Consider the following 14,345-nt stretch of genomic DNA (forward strand, 5'->3'; position numbering starts at 1 on the left):
TGAAGGGGAACTAATGGTCCCCTCCCTTCTGTGGTAGGTATAGCCTGTTAATGTCTGCTTGCTTTTTCATGCAAAGAATCACTTGGATGTGGCATTGAACGATATCCTTTGCGTTGTGTCCTTCAGCTGAGGCAGGCTTTGGGCCAACTAGAGACTTGAAAAGAAAGTGCAGAAATACAGAAGTATTGGAAGATCCCATCTCTTTATAAAGCTGCATTGGACTCTGAAAAGAGTCACCAGCAACCAGAGCAGCTCATGGGCTGGCAGGGGTTTGGAGAGCTCATGAAACCTCTGTTCCCTGTGGAGGAGGAGTTAAATTCGGGTCTTGTACAGTATTAGAACTACTACACAAGCCCTTGATGTTTCATTAAAAATTAAGAGGGTTGTAACCTGCATCTTGCAGTGATGGTGAATAAAATATTGTTTTCTTAGTGAGGAGCTGGTACAACCCATGCCCTCCTATTGCTTGGAAAATGAGCTATAGTGGACTACAAAGATGTGATTATATCTTGGTAATGAAAAAAGCACATGCAAAAAGTCTGACTGTATCTGAAGTGAATTTTCCCTTTGTGTCATCAAAGCCTGACATGTTCGGTTAAAATAACCTTTAGAAAGTGCTTGGGTTGATGTGCTGTATGCAAACGAGCAAAGGATCTCTTAATCAGCAGTTCAGCGAGACTGGAATATCACTCACAGACAATGCAAAACAACTTAATGCATTTCATTACTTTGCATTTAAAGTGGAAAGGTGATGAACACATCAGTCTCTCTGAGTGCAGTCTCCTGCAGTTATTCTGGGCTTTTTACTGACATATGGACTTGTCACCTCTATCTTTATGGGAAAATAGCTTTGAAAGAACATGTTTCAAACAGGTGCCTCTTCTGTGTACAGTCAGGAAGCAGTTGTTCTTAGCTTATTCCAGTGGAGCAGGGAAGCACGTTTTAAGTAATAGAAGACAATTTTAAGGGTTATGTAGCTTACAGGTTCGATTTATGAACCAGCTGGTGAATCACTTTGAGATTTGTCAATCTTGCTAAAGAATTCTGGTGTCTAGAAGATTCATTATCAATATGCAGTCATGCAGGTCAATGTTCTTTTCATTTGTGAAGCAAATGACATCAAACATGGCATTGTAAAGCCTAAAAATCCAATGAAAGTGTGTAATGTTCATCCCCACTTGATGAGACCAAGGTATTTTGCTACCTCAGAGTAATGCTTTGGAATATTTAATTTTCACCTTTTTTTTTTTTTTTTTTCAATAATCCACATGGGATCTCTTATTTTGACACCGTTTTACTTTGAAGTTAAACTTATCAAACCCTGGGAGAGTTATGATGGTGATTAGGTTTTTTGAGTCTTTCCTCCATGAGATAGATTACACTTGCAAAATGCTTTTGGCTGACTCACTAAACAACGTTTAAATGCACAGGAAATGCTTCTGTGACAAATGTGTACTGGATTTATATTTCAGCTTCAGAAAACTGTGTTCTTTCCATTTAGCTCCCATAATCAATCTATTGTGTTAATAACAATGTTTCAATTCATGAACAGAAGGCAAGCCAAGGATTCAAATGCTACTGAGGAAGGGCTGTACCATGCATGTCTCAGCTGCAGCTGGTAGATGGTGCTGAAAGTGTGGGTTCCTGTTACACAAGATGGGTGCTTCTGGAAGGAAATGACATGGCTGAAGCTTGATATCAACAGCAGTCCAACAAAGATGGTATATGTAGTAAGCCTGGGTGATACTACAGGGTTAGTTTCCTCTGGCTTTGTTTTTGAGAAGGTAGAGCCTGGTCTAGGGCAAGGGTGGGTATGCATGGACTTTGCTCTGAGAAATGCCCTCAAGGAGCAGGAATATGGGCAGTAACAGGAGCAGTTGTAGGGAGCACTTCAAGAGCCCTTTCTTCAAGAGGTCTGGTGGTACTGCTGGAAATGAAAATGGGCAAGAGCAGATTCAGATGCACTTGATTGTGTAATAACCTGTTTTAATAAGCCCATCGGCTCATCTGCTTGTAATTCTCTCATTTCTTTAGCCTGCTGTTAAGAATGCTGCATTTATAGAAAGTGAAAGATTTAAAGGATATCCAATTTGTATTAGAAAACAGAAGCAGGGAAAATTTAGTATATAGGGGGTTTCAGATAAAGACAAACCTGTAGTTTGAGGGCTTCAGGAGTCCCTAATTTGAGACTGGAGTAAAGCAGAGATGTGAAGTCTCATAGTTTCGTTGTTTAAGTTAAAAGTGAAGACAGGACGAGGCTAGTCTGTGGTTTGGCAGGCAATATGAAGCAGGGCTGGAGTAGGCCAGTTCGATAAACCTAAGACTGGCATAAAGCTAGAGACAGTAAAAAGATGAAAAATATCAGCAAATGGCTCTTACATGTTTGAAGTGACCAAGGGAGAATTTTGGTTTGGAGGTTCCGAGCCTGATGTTCCTGCCATCAACCAGGCTTGGTTTCCTCCCACAGAGAAACACCATCACCCTTACTTTGCAGTCATATCTCGCATAAGTACTCTGAGGAAAGATGTATTAGGAATGTCAGTATTTGCATATTATGCTAATAAACTTCCAGGTGGGAGATGCGCCTCTGCTTTCTGTGGCATAGCTTCTTTCAGCTCAGTCTGCATTTGTGTGTCAATATAAACTTGGAGTGTAATGTACGGATTTCTGCTGGCAGCAGATGAGAGATCAGCACTCCAAGCTCTCATCAGTGCTCCCTGTTGCCATCTCCCAAAGAGCTGCCTCCACCTGAAAAGTAGATTTGTGTGTTTGTACAATTATACAGTATTTCTGTGGAATGAAGTGTTGTGTCTCTATTTTTATTTTCTACCCTTGAATGATTTCTTTTTTCCTTGAAGTATCTGCTGTTTCTTTACGTGAAATGAAGATTGCGCAAAACTGAATTTCTTTTTTTAGCTTTCTTGGAAGTTATAGCTTTGAGAACAACTGGAGTGCTGACTGGGGAGCCACATTAAAAGAGTGTTGTTGCCTTTTCCTTTGGAGACAACTTCACATCTGTGTTCTGAAGTTTTTTCAAAGCCTTCTGTTGACAAGGGAAGCAGAAAATACTGAACCTGCTAAATTCAGTTTTTAGTGTGCTGTCTTCCATAGTGTCACATAGGGGAGAGCACTTACTGTTTCCCTCAGTACCTCTTTCCAGTCTGTTCTTCACTTGGAATGAAGAAACGTGTTTGATGGGAAGCTACGGCCAAACCCTCCAGGCTGTGCAAAACTGCTTGGGCATTGCTGGATGTTTGGGGATAACATAATTCAAATGCATTAGGTTTTCAAGCCTGGAAGTCCAGGTTCAGTGCTGCTTGTGAGGCTAACATACAATTACTTTTATCGTCATCTCAAGCATGTGACTGTTGGATGAAATACTATACTAAAGTGGAGACCTCATATCAGCCTTCCAGTATCTGAAGGGGGCCTATAAGGATGCTTGGGAGGGACTCTTCATTAGGGACTGTAGTGATAGGACAAGGGGTAACGGGTTAAAACTTAAACAGGGGAAGTTTAGATTGGATATAAGGAGAAAGTTCCTTACTGTGAAGGTGGTGAGGCACTGGAATGGGTTGCTCAAGAAAGCTGTGAATGCTCCATCCCTGGCAGTGTTCAAGGCCAGGCTGGACAGAGCCTTGGGTGGCATGGTTTAGTGCGAGATGCCCCTGCCTATGGCGGGGGAGTTGGAACTTGATTATCTTAAGGTCCTTTAACCCTAACTATTCTATGATTCTGTGAAAGTTAAACATTCTGAATTTGCCTGTTCCCTGATTTAAGTCAAGATCTCTCTGCCAGTGCAAAGTGTTTTAAGAAATTGTCCACACAAATGTTTCAGTTAGAAGCTGAAATTTCTGAAGGATTTGAGTAGGTACATGCTGCTGGCTTGATTTGCTAAGTAGAAGTCCTACTGTAGAGGTTGTTTTTAACCAGTTGCCTGTTCCTTCTACCCCAGAATTATTCAGGATCCAAAGCACGTGTTGAGCATATGGGAGATGCCCTGTTTGAGTGAATATGTAACCAATGTGAGCAGCTCCAGCAGAAGAAAGCAGTAATAGGCTTAGTTGTAAGTGCATTTGCTGGGATTGTGGGGGAAGAGTTAAAAAAAATAGAAAAGAGACTTCATCCAGAATCTCCCACGAGTGTCAAAAAACCCACTCTAGCTCTGTTCTGCACACAAGCATGACAGGGATTTGAAAAACACAACAAGCCCAAAACAAATGCAGTTCCAAAGGTTGTGTGACAGGCTTTTTGTAAGAAAACTCTCTTCTGCCTTGGCGCTCTGCCCTGTGTGCCCACATAAGTTCAGGGATACTTTTGAGAAGTATAGACAAGATCAGAATTTTCAAAGTGAAGAACTGGAGGTTTTCTTTGTTTTCAGCTGCAAGAGATGGATTCGTAGGTGTCTAAAAAATATATAGCAGTGTTGGTGTTAGAGCGTTTCTTAACTTGTGCAAGTTGTTCTAAACTTTCTATGACTGAAGTGGTAAGTTGAACAGTTACAGTAAATAGAGTAATATTTTGATTGGTATGAAACCTTTTATTTCTTCTTGATGTCTAATTAGTGTAGCTCTGAATGTCAAATATTTATCCAGTGTTGTATTCACTTCAGTGGGACTCCATCTGGCTCTGCCTTCCTTGAAGCTTGTTCTTCTACAAAGGAGCTTGCCCATACTCAGAGCTGGTGCTGGATCCCAGTTGTTTCCATCAGATCTCTTGAACTGGGCAGGAGCTCTGCCCTCCAGCAGAGTGGAAGTATTGCTGTGCAAACTCACAGATGAACCAGTCTGTGACTCCTTTTGCTTTGTGAGTGTAACTCTGAAGTGCAGGCTGAGAAATATCATACCAGCTCCTTACTAAGAGCTGTTGATTGCTCGTGAGTGGTATGTATTTGTTAAATGAAGCCGTAATATGCCTGTAGTTTACCAGCAATGTATTTCCTTGGCACAAAATCTCCCATAGCAAAAATGGTAACAGCATGTGGTATAGAAGCCTCTTGTGTTCTTGGAGACTTCAGTAGCAACTGCATTACAGACTTGAATAGAAGCATGGGTCAGTCCTCTGGTGTCAGTCCTTCATCTTGAGCTATAATACAACCTACAACCCTTCAGTTAAGCAGTTATGACTAATGCTTATCCTTAGGCCAAAATTTCAACCTCTTCTTCTGCCTCTCCTATCTGGGATATGGTGATAGTGTAAAAAAACTTGTATTTCTTAGTATGCTTGCTGCATTCTGGTGCTCACCCAATTCTAGTTTCATAAATGAATCTTCTGTGTCTAATGTATATTTTGTATGTATCCCATAGCCTGAGTGGAGTGGGGGAAACTGAATCAAGCAGTGTAAAATCTGTAGAGTGTCTGATCAATTTACTGCTTTTTGCATTGTGTTAATTTATTTTTAGTTTGCTGTCTTCAAAGACAGCCCCTTTCTCTGCAAAATAATGTGGATAAGAATGAACTTCTGACTGAAAATATCAGTATAACTGATTTTCCATATGGATTTCTAATTTCAGGTATTGGAAATTTGACTGAAGCCTGTGTATCATGCATTGGAGAAGGTAACAATTCTTTAATGCTAATTTTGATTTATAACATCATTGTGTTAAATGTCAAAATCTTTGCATTGTTTGTTCCTTACACTAAGGAATCTGCTCCTTGGTTTCTCAGTACACTGACAGTGGGTTTTGTTTGCCTTTTTTCAAAGAATATGTCTGAAATCTGCATGTAAGTTCTCATGGTGAATATACCGCATTTGTGCAGTTTTACACTGGAAGGTTTATAGAAAACATAGAACAGTTTGCCCTCAGAAAATGTACCATTGTTTAAAAGAATGTATATAACTTAAAGAATGAACGCTTTATAAAAGGATATTGATGTTCTTATCAATAGTGAGGCATTTTTTCTGGTTAGGCTCTTATTTTTCCTGTCAAGAGGTTTTCAGAATTCATGTTTAATCATTGAATAATTGAGTCCACAGTTGAATTAGCCAAACAAAAGTGTGGCACTTCTGACACTCAAACTTTCTTAATAGCGTCTTAGCTTGAATGTCCAAAGGAGTCAATGTTGTTGTTTGAGAGGTGGGTTTTGACTGATATAACCTGAAATTCTTATCTGTTTTGTGCTTTTTTTGTTGTTGTTGGGTGGTTTGCTTTTTTTGGTGTGTTTCTTTCTTGGGTTGTTTTTTCACTGTGTTGCTTTTGCCCTACTTCAAAACGGCCATACGAGCTTGGCTTCCATATAGCCAGGCTCCATGGTTAAAATTGCTGGCAAAGAACAACATGCTTTTAAGTTGTGAATTATGTTATCTCCAAAGGAGACGAAAACCTTTTCAGAGCTTACAGTGGGATATCTAAAAAAATACAGTCTTCCTTCTTAGTTTTAGACATTGCTTCCCTCTCTGTTTAGGGAGATTACTGATGCTTTCTGATCAAAATTTTGAATTTCTTGATTCTTCTTTTCCTTGGAATAATTCAGAAGTTTCTCCTTAGTCCTGGGTGATGTTTACAATGAAAACAGAATTACTGCTGTAGATCAGACAAACTATTCTTATTCAGCTTAGCCTTTCAAAGTTTGCAAAGCATCTTTGTGTGAGGTTTTTCAAAGACAGTATGATAAATTTTGTGATATATCACTTTGTAGTGGTCTGAAAGGAAAAGCTTATTTCTTAATATGAAAGATAACTTTGAATAATGGACTCTTCATCCCTTTGGACAGTGTTCCTAAATTAGCCTCAAAGCCCTTTCTGAGGTGAAATCTCATTTTCAGGCTCCCCATAGTGAAAAGGAGACACTGATACCCATTTCGTTTGGAAAGTGTTTTCAGTCTGCTGATGAAAAGTACTTTTGAAGGGTTAGGCAACCTTGATTAATTGAACCTGAATAAGAAGTGCAGGATCAAATCTCAGGATATTATTTTTACGCTGCAGGTTTGTGTTCTGCATTCCAAATCCTAAAAAACCAGTTTGATAGCAAGTGTGATGACTTGGGAGTAGAAAGCTATACGCATACTCATAATGGCTTGCAAATGCTGACATTACCAGAGACAGAAGAATGGAAATTGCTTTCTGTTTACAAAACAGCATAACTATTTGGTAAACACTTCTCATTAGCAAGAATGGGATCAAAAATTGTGTTAAATGCCTCAATTCTGTGATATAACCACTTGTAGCAAAGTGGTATTTAAGAAAAAACCAAAACAATAAAAGCTAAGTGTGGATAAGTATTTAGTGAATATGAGTGCTTAAAAGTTCAGTGATGTGGTATGTAATGTTTAGTCCTGATAACAGCACCAGAAGCCAGAATCCTGTTCTTGTGGTGTATTGGGGGGGGGGATGGGGAGGGGGATGTTTAGGGAAACACACTTTAGGGAAGTGAGGGATCGTACATGTTATACTTAAAAGAAGTGCACTTATGGATACTGCAAATTCTGGGTTCGTACACATTTCTGCATTATGGGACGGAAGGATGTGCCAAGCACATTACTAAGCAGCATGTGGTCCTTCCTAAGCCATAAGCAGAGTTTGGGGCTTTGCTTCTGGTCTGATGAAGAGAAACTAGCTGTTGTTTATCTAAGTGACTCAGTAACTACAGATTTAAAAAGAAACATTTGTGCATTGCAATAGTATAATTATAAAATTCTACTTTATTACCTGTCAAGCTAATTAAAATAGCTATAGGCTAACAGTCATCTTAGCTTGTAGCATCTGTGCGTTGTATTCAACAACCAGGCTTACAGGGTAATTTTAAGTATAAATATTACCAGCAGAGACAGTGTGGAGTTGCAAAGAAACGTCCTTGTCTGTGTAGGAATACTGAGTGTGCTGGGCAGTAGCTTTAGGAAAGGGAATTATAATGAATATGTTTTCTGCTTTACAGTCTGAATAAGAGTTAATTGCAGCATGGTTTGAAGCTGTAGGGCCTTTCTTGCTCCACTGGCATCCAGTACCAAAGTGATAGCTTCCTGTTTGCTTGGTGTATGAATGTTTGTGTCTTTAGCTGTTGGCTACTTGAATCTGGAGAACTGCCACTCATTCCAGGTGGAAATGTGCTCAGTTGGAAGTGCGTGGATCTGTGTGTAAGAGGATTACTTGGATATGGGTTTACTGCAAGTGACTTTTAGATCACTTCTTCAAAGACGGGAGTTGTCTCTGATCTTCTGGTGTCCCCCTGCTTCTTGAAATCCGTACAAAATAACTGTCCTCCTTCACAGGCTATTTATTGCCAGCTATGTCTACCACCATATCCTCTTACTTTTTCCCTAATTCTCCTCTGAAGGTCTGCTATGTCCTTTTCTCCTTTATTATCTCCTGGTTTCCTCCCATCCTGGTTCCTTTCTCCCCCTCCTCACCTTCTGTGCCTCTTTTCTAGCTCTCTTCTTGGATACTTCCTTCTCCTATGTTAGTCGGGTTTCTCATGCCACCAGTGCTCCCCTCTTCATGGAAACCCCAAACAATTAAAACTGAATCAATTGCTCTACAGTAATTTGAAAAACTGAATTAACAAAATTGCCATCTTATGGTGGATTTAGGTGGAGTCTTTTAAAAAAGCATGAGCTGATTCTGCTCGCCTTGAAGGTGCACCTCAGAGATAGCTTGCTAATTTTACAGCAGAATGAAATGACAATTTTGATGCATATAACTTGGATTATAATTAATTGTTGCAGGGGAAGCATTTTGCTTGAGATTTTTTTTCCTTATGTAACAGTAGTATTTATGATGGGTACTCAGGACTTGACTCTTCATCATAAGAACATGATGAATACAAAAGCACCAATCAGGTACTTGAACAGAACTTACAATGAAGCAATGTTAAATGCCCCGGGCACCTGCCTGGATGTCTTCCTTGCTAGCAGGTTTTGGAAGATGAGCTGTTACCTGATATGCATCATTCCAGTGACAGCTTTCCCTTGCAAATGTGCAAAACTTTCAGGCTGTATTGTCTTTCAAAACGTGTTATCTGTGTTCCTCGAGTGGGTACATGGGATTGAAAATAGGAGCAGTGCATGTCTGGAAAGGCAGCAGTGCCCTTACTCACCAAATCTGATGCAAAAAGTATTTCTGCATGAAGCAAATCTGCCCTTCTGCACTTGTTTCATATTGTAAAGAGATTATCGTGGCCTTACAAGAAGGTTAAGATGTCATGGAGTTTAATATACTCCAAAAATAGTCTTGTTAAAGGCACTGTTGCTTGTGATTGATGATGCAGGTTATGATGGTAGTTCTACATCTTGAGTTTGGGTGTGTGCAAATTGCTATTTTCCAGCCTTTTCAAGTTTGCTAACTTTATCTTATAGTGCAGCACATATTTAAGGATTGCATATTGCATTAGCCTTTGATTAAGGGGAAAGTAACTTTGATAAAATGCCACTAGAAGTGGTTCTGTAGACTAGCTTGGAATAATTTATCAGTCATTTTTCATGACTGAGAGAATATTTTGGACATGAGGGTCACCCTTTGAGGATTAATTTTCTGAGATAAACAGCTAATGGCTGTTGGATGATTATGGTCAAAAGCAATTATTATGGTATACTGTTCATTAGTACAATAAAGTGTCACTAAACTTAGTAAGTTTTGAGCCATCGCTTAAGTAGTAAGGTCAAGATGCACCAGCCTTGATTCAAAGGCGTTACTGAGTGTTAGAATTGCTGACATTTCACCGCCTGCTCTGGCAGTTTCTTTTGCCTGTTTTGCCTTTTTTTTTTTTCCTATTAACTGAACTTTCTGCACCCTTTAGGTGAAGGTGCCAGCTGGCAGTTTTATTGAAGTCTCCTGTAAATAGCAAAGTAAACATGTCTTTTCCTGATATTGTGAAGAGCATTTCACAGCTGCCTTATGTTATAGGTGGGTGTCACTGGCTGCTTTTTGCCCTCTGGGCTTGAGATTTCCTTTCTTCTGTCTCCTGGTTTTTTAATTTCTGCAGCACTGAGGTCAGGTAAGCTTAAAGGTGTAGAGGAACAGAATATTGTGAAAACTCCTGAACTGCTAAACAATGAAGCCTTCTCATGGATGTAAAAGTGGTAGAGCCTGAAAGCAAAAGGAGTATGTCTGAGATAAACTAGTTCTATTTAATAAAAAAGGGAGAACATTAAACAACAAAGATATAGTTAGCTGCTGTCAGAAGCACTGCTTAAAAGGAATGAGAAACTGTCTTATGGAGGGATTAGTGTACTGAGAAATAAACTGCTGAATCACTGGAAACAAGCAAGCAATACAGAGTCTAGAGGCTCTGCAAAAAAATAAAATGGTTCCTGTAATTCAATTAAAATCACAGTAGGATTTGCCATTTGAAATGGTACATCTGTCATCCTGTATCTCCAGGTGCTGGTGCCTCAAGGGGTACTTAAGTGAGTGTATAGCTCCTGGAAGAATGCTGGAGTGACAGTTCTGGAATGACACAGTTCCCCATTTACTCAGATGAATTTTCCAACACACCTATGGAGTTTGGACTGCTGCTTGGTCTTCACCCATTTGACACTTTTTAGTAGATTGTTAATCTGAACTGGGAGTTGTAGTTTGTCCTACAAACTGGAAGCAGAGCACCACATGCTCTCTTGCAGATAAATAATCAATTGTTAACAAGATAATGTTGAGGATACTTCAGTTCAGTGAAACTTATTTAGCATTTTACAAGTATTGCTGATATAGACTGGACTTCTAAAAAGCAACATTTTACCCCTTTCAGAATTTCTTTTTAGGAAGCAATTTAAGCTAGAACAGTTGCTCACTTTGCTAGAACACATGGGTTTAAAAGACTTGCTGCAGTACCTGTGCCAGTTTGACTTATTTGAAAAAGCATATCATCCTTCTTGAAACTGAGTAACTGTAAATTCATTCTGTAATCTTACCATGAAAAGTAAATTTCAGACTCTCCCTGTCACTATATTCAATGCTTCATCGTTAACTAAGGCAAAAGGTGTTGATAACCTACAAAGCCCTTTTCAGAGAGAGAATTTCTTCTGCTCAAGCATATTGATCAGAATCCAGCATCAAAATGAACATGCATTTCCTCAGGTGTGGAAGTGTCCTGGTTTTGGCAGTATTAATTTTCTTCCTAGTAGCTGGTATAGTTTGGATTTAGTGTGAGAATAGCATTGATAACACACTGATGTTTTCAGTAGTTGCTAAGCAGTGCTGATATTAAGTCAAGGACTTTTCAGCTTCTTATGCCCTTGCCAGCAAGGAGGCTGGAGGGCATAAGAAGCTAGGTGGGGACACAGCTGGGGAATCTGACCCCAGTTGACCCAAGACATATTGCATACCATAAGGTGTCATGTTCATCATATAAACTGGAGGGAAAGGTGGCTGGGCGCTGCTGCTTGGGGCCAGGCTGGGCATCGGTCAACAAGTAGTTAACAATTGCGTTGTGCATCTCTTGTTTTGTATATTCCAATTCTATTATTATTCCTTCTCTGTCCCATTAAACTGTCTTTATCTCAACCCACAAGTTTGAATCTTCCAATTCTCTCACACATCCTTCTGGGGGGAGTGAAATGGTAGTTGTGTGGTGCTTGGCTGCTGGCTGGAGTTAAGCCATGACAGGAAGACACAGAAGTCTCAAACCATGGAAATGCCCCCTGTGATGTGGCAAAGTTAAAAACAGAATCCTTGGGATTTTTGTAATTATAAATATTGAAAGTTATTCTCTCGGGCTTTAATATAAGAGAGACAGAATTTGGAGGCCACCAACCTGAAGGTATGTGGCACAAAAAAGCAAATGTTTTTACCTGAGAAGGTAAACCACAACTTTAACAAGGTGGCTGTAGTGAGCCTTCTCTCCCAGACTGTAGCACAATGACAGCACATGTAACAAGAATTAAATAGGTTTACAGAAAGGATATCTGATTGAAATCAGGGAGTGAAAGAGGAGAAATCAGGTTTGAAATGAGTATCATTTTTAGCCAGATTGAGTTGCACCAGTTTCACTTGTTTTTCAGTTACGTAGAAAGGTAAGCATTCCTACAGATGGAACACAAGGTAGAGCAATGGTTTTGACCGTTACTAAAATGTCTTCTTTGCTACCAAATCGTGTGTTAATCATTTGAAATACCTTGAATATGCCCTTAGCGATTTTCAATAGCATCAATTAACATTTAGGAAATTAATTTCAGACTACTGGAATATTAAACATTTACTTTAGAAATGTAAATGAGGTGTACCAACTTGGCATCTCACGTGCCCCTTAACCCAAATATTCATAAGGCAAGAAAAGCTGAAGTTGGCAGACATGAGGTGTATTTTGGTCCTGAAATTATGAAATATGAAATTATTGATGCCAGTTTTGATACTGCAGCAGTGTGCTAGAGTTCTTTGCTCAGATTCATGGTGCAAATTATGGAGTTTACTTTGAATTTTGATTTTTCTCTCTTTTTTTTTTTTTTTTTTTTTTTTTACTTAGGATCACAGTTGCAGTTAGTACTTACTGAGAATCAAAGTAGGATCTTTTTGCTTAAGTCTTTGAACCTGATCTTTGTACTTCCTTATGCCATTTTAGGAAGAACACCTTTGCCCCCTTACTTGGCAACAAGTATTTTGTTTAAGTTTCTCGTAATCTTTCTCTTTTTAAATGATAAAACTTCCTGTGTAACTTGTTGCGAGTTTTGCTTTCTTAGAGGAGTAGACTTTAGAAAGGATCTGTAGAGAAGCTGTAGTGCAGCTGCCCTGCTCAGTCTTCCAGTAAAATGTTATTTCAGTACTTAAGAGTGGCAGCTGTCCTCAGTAGACCATGTGGTATAAAGAAGGTATCAGAATATGGCTAATTTCTTGTCTTTAGTATGTAACTCCTTCTGGTCTGTTTTCATTACTTAGTTCCCTTTGACACTTTTAGATGCTTCAGAAATTACTGCTTTAGTCTGCCAGCCACATAAAACAACTCCTTCCATCAGTTCTTTCCTGTAGTACTCTTACTATTAGGTCTGTATTTTCCTTTGTACTTCTGACTGATTGCCAGTTATGAGCATGCCACAATGTATGTTAGTTGCTGATTACTGTAATGTACTTATTTCAATAGGTTAACTGCTCAATATTAGTCTTTCCTAAATATGGAGCTGTACAGCTACTAAACTGTATTTCACACACTACTAAAGTTAATGGGAATTTGGATCAGCTTTGTGGTGCCCTACTTCAAAGTAGTTCAAATATCTCTTACTTCCTTGTTTCACACTTAATCTTTGTTCCTCTCATTCCACAAGAATTATCACAGTTCTACTGTATCACCTACTTTGATACATGAGATGTTATCTTCAGCACAGTCCTTGAAGTCTTCTCTGCTTCCACAGGAAGCAGAAGGAAAAAACTTTTCACGCTGAACATTTTCTTTGTTTTTTGTTTAGGTTTTGCCACAGTCTGTTATTCTAGAATTAAAACACCCCTTCAGAGGCTGATGATTACAGCTACCTCTCTTTTCCCCCGCAGAATGTCACTATAGCATCTTTTTAGCTTTTTCTTGATGACCTCTTTCAAAAGGTGTGCAGTACTGTAGCTGCAGTAGGCTGTGTATTAGATATGCCACTTGAATTTGAGCTTTAGCCTTCACCACTGACAATCTCATAGTAGTAATTCTTTTTGATATTGCTACAAGAATGCATTGTTTGTAATTTATTTTTATACGTAAAGATTTAAACTTTCTGATCTTTAGCATTCAAGCATCCTAAATGGCTTGCATGCTCTTAGAACAGATGTGAGCTAGTTCCGACCCGGCATAACCTTGCTCTGAGATCAGTAAATGTGTTTCTTGTTCCCACCAACACATACGAATACCCATCCTAGTTTTCTCTATTATTGTTTTTGCCTTATCATTGACTTCTGTTGTACTTCATTGTATACCATTTTATAGCTAGCTACAAGACAAGGGGGAACGGCTTTAAACTGACAGAGAGGAGATTTAGATTAGGTATTAGGAAGAAGTTCTTCCCTTTGAGAGTGGTGAGACACTGGCACAGGTTGCCTGGGGAAGTTGCAGCTGCCCCATCCCTGAAGTGTTCAAGGTCAGGTTGGACGGGGTTCTGAGCAACCTGGTCCAATGGAAGGTGTCCTTGCTCATGGCAGGGGTTGGAACTGAATGAGCTTTAAGGTCTCATCCAACCAAAACCATTCTGTGATATAGCTGCCACTTAATCTGCACACACATTGGGGATGGATGTACTTAAATGCAGGCCCTGAAGTCTCAGCTACACATATGGAAAGGATCCTGGACTATATGTGTGATACTGTGTACTAAAGCAGACAGGCTTTTCCCTATGGCACATGTAGTACCAATGGGTGTTGCCTTATTAAAATTAATCTGCTGGTTTTCACAATTAATTGAATTAGAGTGAACTTTGTATTTTTAAACAAGATTTAAAGGATCTTT

General features: G+C 39.3%; 1 protein-coding gene across 3 annotated transcripts in view; it reads left to right on the forward strand.

Annotated features, from left to right (window-relative positions):
* LOC133217001 (contactin-4) overlaps nt 1-14,345 on the forward strand; it is a 341,090-nt gene that overhangs the window by 33,777 nt on the left and 292,968 nt on the right. For all 3 annotated transcript variants that reach the window (XM_061362129.1, XM_061362133.1, XM_061362130.1), the window contains exon 2: nt 5,514-5,558. The gene's annotated coding sequence lies outside the window, so the exon portion shown is untranslated. The remainder of the gene's footprint in view (nt 1-5,513; nt 5,559-14,345) is intronic.

The sequence above is a fragment of the Neopsephotus bourkii genome, unplaced genomic scaffold (genome assembly GCF_033783945.1).
Source record: "Neopsephotus bourkii isolate Nb327-2 ecotype Australia unplaced genomic scaffold, CSIRO-AGI_Nbou_v1 NB_1080, whole genome shotgun sequence".
Taxonomy (NCBI): Eukaryota; Metazoa; Chordata; class Aves; order Psittaciformes; family Psittacidae; genus Neopsephotus; species Neopsephotus bourkii.